Below are 5,439 nucleotides of genomic sequence, written 5' to 3'. Positions count from 1 at the left end.
TAGGGAAATTTTTTTCCCAATGCTAGATTTTTCTATGGAATATTTTCTGCTTCACATATGCAAATATAGTCAGTCTATAGCTGTCAAGGCTGTTGTGCTGCAAGTTAATCATGCTAGATAGTGTAGCCCAGAGGCACTGCCTTACTATAGGGTAGCCCCAACAGCAGGGGCACCCTACTCCTGACCTAAACCAGATACCCACAAAAGTCAGGCCAAAGAAAGCATTCTCAGCCTGCACCACAGAGCAAGCCAAAGCTCTGGGAAAAGGGTCTCCATTTTCAGGTTTTCATACAAGGCAGCCCTTCAAGGCAATCTTCAACCTCCCCTCCTCCATCAGCAACAATGAAGGCAGGTTCCTCCAGTGTACATATCTGCATTTCTAAAGGCTATTCAGTTGCCACCTGGCACATAGCCCTTCTGTTTCCAGAACTTCACTTAGCCTTTTTGTGATTCCTATAAATCCTTTGTCTCAACACCTGTCCTTCCTGCCCCATCCCTCAGGATACCGAGATAACTAATCGAACATTCAAATAATCCTTCCTGGCATCTATCCGGGATCCATCTCCCACCTTTTGTGTAAATCTGGGAACCATCAGTGGCCATCAAGACCCATTCAACTAGCCACCCAGCACCTGGCTTACTCCCATCAAGGCATTTATGCAGCCAGGTTCTGCCCCTCTGGAAGCTCATTGGTCACACCTGAATTATGCTCCGCCTGGTCCCACACCTCCATGGACTCCTTATTGGTCTAGAAAATCTATTGTTCTCACTTGAGACCAGCCCCCAAGGCCTCCCATTGTTCTGTATTGTTCTCCAATGTCTATATCCATCAGAGGAGAAGAAGAAGAAGAAAAAGAAGAGGAGGAGGAGATTGGATTTATACCCCGCCCTTCACTACCCAAAGGAGTCTCAGAGTGGCTTACAAACTCCTTTCCCTTCCCCTCCCCAGAACAGACACCCTGTGAAGTAGGTGGGGCTGAAAGAGCTCTGACAGAGACTATTTTTCAAGAACAGCTGTGCCAGAACTATGACTTGCCCAAGGTCATCCAGCAGGTGCAAGTGGAGGAATGGGGAATCAAACTCGGTTCTCCCAGATTAGAGTTCGCACACTTTACCACTACACCAAACAGAGCACATGGCCTCAGATTTTGTGTGTCTGCCCCTGATGCCAACTGGCAGTACCAGATTCACTTCAAAGAGCTGGTTCTTACCTTTAAAGCCCTATATGGCCAGGGTCTGACATACCTAAGGGACCGCCTTTCCCCATATGTTCCCCCAAGGGCACTACGGTCGGGGATGCAACACCTCCTGGTGATGCCAGGCCCCAAAGATGCCAGGTTTGCTGTAACCAGGGCCAGGGCTTTTTCGGTGGCAGCTCCTACCTGGTGGAATGAGCTCCTGGAGGAGATCCGGGGCTTGCGGGACCTTGTGCAGTTCCGCAGGGCCTGTAAGATGGAGCTCTTCCACCAGGCTTATGATTAGGAGCTGCCACTACCGCACCACCACTACTGCATCACCATTACCGCACCACCGTTGCCGCACCACCACTACTAACTGGGTTAGGTAACATCATGGCGTGCGATGGCCCTGTGACAAGTTATTTACCGTGTTTCCCTGAAAATAAGACACTGTCTTATATTTATTTTTTTCTCAAGAAGACACACTAGGGCTTATACCACAAATGCATAGAAATCCTGCTAGGGCTTATTTTTCGGGTAGGTCTTATTTTCAGGGAAACGGTATAATACAGTGTGGAACCCATACCACTGAATTGAGACTAACATTCCCAGGAGGCCACGGAACTGGGACTACCATCCCCAGAATACCATCTTGTGATTGAAGATCTTTTGTAACATCTAGAGCACTTTATGTTGTTGTAAATCTTGGTTTTATTTTGCTTTTACTGTTTTAACTACTGGCATATGTGCCCTATTTGTGAGCTGCCCTAAGCCCGCTTGCGGGGAGGGAGGGCTATAAATTTGAATAAATAAATAAATAAAATGTATCTTTGGTTTGGGCCATAATCTCATCTCCATGGACCCCTGCATGTCTGAACAGACCCCTCTATTTGCTATCAGTCACCTCTGCTTTCTTAGTTCTGTATTGCTTGCTCTTTTTGAATGTTTACTGTGCTTGCAACTAGGGAAATACTTTAATAAAAACTATTCAATTTACTCTTCAAATCTGGAGTCTTCCTGTTATACCAGACCTTGGTGTAGACAGGTGTACAGAACCCTTGTACCCCATTCAAATCTGGAGTCTTCCTGTTATACCAGGTGTACAGACACCCCTCTGGCCTTGCCTGCTGCCTAGCTAATTTCCCCAAAGAACAAGGCAGGCTATTGGTGATAACAATAGGCTAAATGTGGGATATGCAACATGGGCAGATCACAATGTTTGTACATGGTCCAAGCTTATGCATAGTATATTTGCCTTCTTTTACTAACGTTTTTAAAAATTTTGCTAGCATTATTTAAATATTTAAATGTAAATTGTTATTTTTTCCTGGAAAAACCACATCACTGGTCCATGACATTGCTACTTTATGCAAAAAGGGTTGAAACTGGGGGCAAGGACACTTCATACATCATAGCCAATTTGGCAGAGAGAGCATTACCCATACCATGATATATAATAGAATCTCATCATGTTGAAATGGGCATACCCGCATGGTTCCAGATATTTGGGACAGAATGTCTTTATGTTAAAAAAAACAAAAACCTCTCTGCCCTGATTCATACATACAGGGTGTTTCCTAGTTAGATGTTTGAAGGCCACTGATTGCAGTAAACTGCATAGTGTGACAGTTCCTCACTCAGGTCCAGCAACATATTTCACAAGCACATGAAGAGAACTTGCCACGTGGAACTTGAGGCAGCTGTGTTCCAAATGACCAGCCACAAAGCAGGCTGCACATGTGAATCATCCCTCTGTAAGGACAGCCTTAGCCAATGGGCAACAGGGGCAGCTGGCCTGGGCCCTGCACTTGAAAGGGCCCCAACTGCCCATGGTGCTGTCTCCCCAAAAGGCATGGGGGGAGGGGAGAAGAACAATAGCAGGCTGCTGCAGAAGCTTAGACCTACTATGTCTGGGGTCAGGCAGCTGGCTTAGTGGTGGCTCCTGTCCATATTACATGGGGTGAGGGGGCAGTGATTCAGGACCCTTGCTTGGTTCCTGTGAGAGGGGGGCAGTGATTCAGGGCCTCCATCCTGGAATTTTGCCCAAAGCCCCAGAATCACTAAAACCACCCCTGTTCCAATGTCATGTGTCAGTGTGAGTAAAATCCCATCTGAGTGGAATTCTGGGATTTACATATGGACAGAATCACGCCACTTTTAAGAGTGCTGGAACTTCTGTATGTTTTGTATTTAAAAAAAAAGCCACAATGAAGATAGTACACCAGAATACCATAGTGGATTTGTAGCTGTACACAGTATTTGCTGAGAATTAGAGAGAGCTTTTGTCTGGTGAATCATAAGGTGTATGGATTAGCAAGGTTTTTCTACTGTATTTTAATAACCATGAGTTCTCTCGTCATTTTGCTAACAATTCCTGGTGGGGAAACCGAGGTTGATTCTCTGGATTAGGACCCAGAGAAGGAAGCTTTGCATTTGAATTTGTCACAACTGTAGGAGATTTTCAACAGCTGCAAGATAAGTAAATTCTCCCTTCTTCTGTCTTTTAGGTTGGCTTAATCTAATAGCAATTTTTTAAAAAGGAAACATAATGAGAAAGTGTGTGGCACTCAAAACACAATGTATGCCAATGGATAAATGGAAGATGAAATGGAGGAGAGGAGAATGACGTCTCCATTGGGGAGAAAGGTGGGGTTGGATTAGTTACCCTAGAATAATAACCCCCTCCCTTACTTCAGTAACTGAGTTGCTCCTGAACCATGCTCATATGTTTGGCACTGGAGATGGGCACAAGCCACGTTTTTGTTCAGTTAGGTTCATGGTTTGTGGCTGAACCATGAACCGAACCATGAGCCTACACAAACTGATATGCTGGTTCACAAACCTAACTGATTCATATAGGTTCATGAGCCATTTAAAGTGTAAACCCTTTGCTTTCTGCTCCCCGAAAAAGCGGTTCTGCTTCTGAAAAGTACGCAGATGGAGAGTGATTTCAGCTTAGTGTACTTTATTAGATCAAGAACAAGACAACTTTAGCTGGCTCACAGGCTGGCTTATATATCCCGTGAAACCGCCACCCATAACATACCCCCACTTCCCAATAGGTTATTTACAGTGGCAGAGAGTTCCATAGGCTCTCAGCCGGGAACCCAGCCCACTGATTGGTGCAGGCTAGGATCCACATAGTTCATTGTCTCTTTGAGCGAAGCTCGACATTTGTGCTTGACCGTGTGGAGCTTCCTTTCAAAGCTGGAAGGTTAAATGGCTCCATTGAACCCTCTGGTTCTCCCCCCCCTCAAAATAATAGGGAGCAGATTGGAAGGGTTTAAATGCCTGGGAGCTAGTTAAACCTAACAGCTGAGTGGTGGACCCAGCCATTTAACCCTCTGGTTTTGCTCCCAATGCTTCAATACATGGGGAGGAGAGAAAAATCAAGCCATTTAATCCCCTGGGAGGCACTTCTCCCCCTCCTTTCTGCTATCTGGGAAAAGTCTCTCAGGGGGCACTTCACCCCCTCCTATCTGCTGGCTGCAGCTTTCTGCAACCAGCAGAAAAGTGGGTAAATGTCCCCTGGGAGTGCCCCTCTGAGCCATTTAAACCTTCCTGATCTGCTCTCTGCCACTTGGAGGGGGAGCAGAAGCGGAGGGTTTAAATGGTTCAGAACCAAACAAAGGTTAGTAAAAAGGAGGGCCAATATTAAAACCTTTCCATAAAAAGAAGTGCATGTATTTATTGATAATAACAAATTTAAAACATATATAGGGGCCCAATTACAACCAATGTATATAAAACATAACAATATCAAGGGCTTAAAAAGTTGACCTTATGTGTTTCGGCCAAATAGGCCTTCCTCAGAGGTCATACATATGTGGCAAGATGGTTACTAATTATATTCACATAAACACAATCAGAAATATATACAGATTCAATAAGGACCATAAAGTAAATTGCTGTAAAAAATAAATTGTCCAGAAGTAAAATCACCAGGCACAGGATAAATATGCATATTAGGCCTTTAAAGTGCAATCACTAGCCCAGTGATAAAAAGCAGTGCTTTTTACTTGTGAATACTGTGAGAACACAATCAAAGAAGGAAATTTTTGGACCATAAGTTTATTTTATAATCACTGGGCTAGTGATTGCACTTTAAAGGCCTCATATGCATATTTAACCTGTGCCTGGTGATTTTACTTCTGGACAATTTATTTTTTACAGCAATTTACTTTATGGTCCTTATTGAATCTATACTTTGTATATATTTCTGATTGTGTTTATGTGAATATAATTATTAACCATCTTGCCA

The sequence above is a fragment of the Gekko japonicus genome, unplaced genomic scaffold (genome assembly GCF_001447785.1).
Source record: "Gekko japonicus isolate JY-2015 unplaced genomic scaffold, Gekko_japonicus_V1.1 scaffold657, whole genome shotgun sequence".
NCBI classification, from domain to species: Eukaryota; Metazoa; Chordata; class Lepidosauria; order Squamata; family Gekkonidae; genus Gekko; species Gekko japonicus.
Note: the sequence above shows the minus strand (reverse complement) of the source record.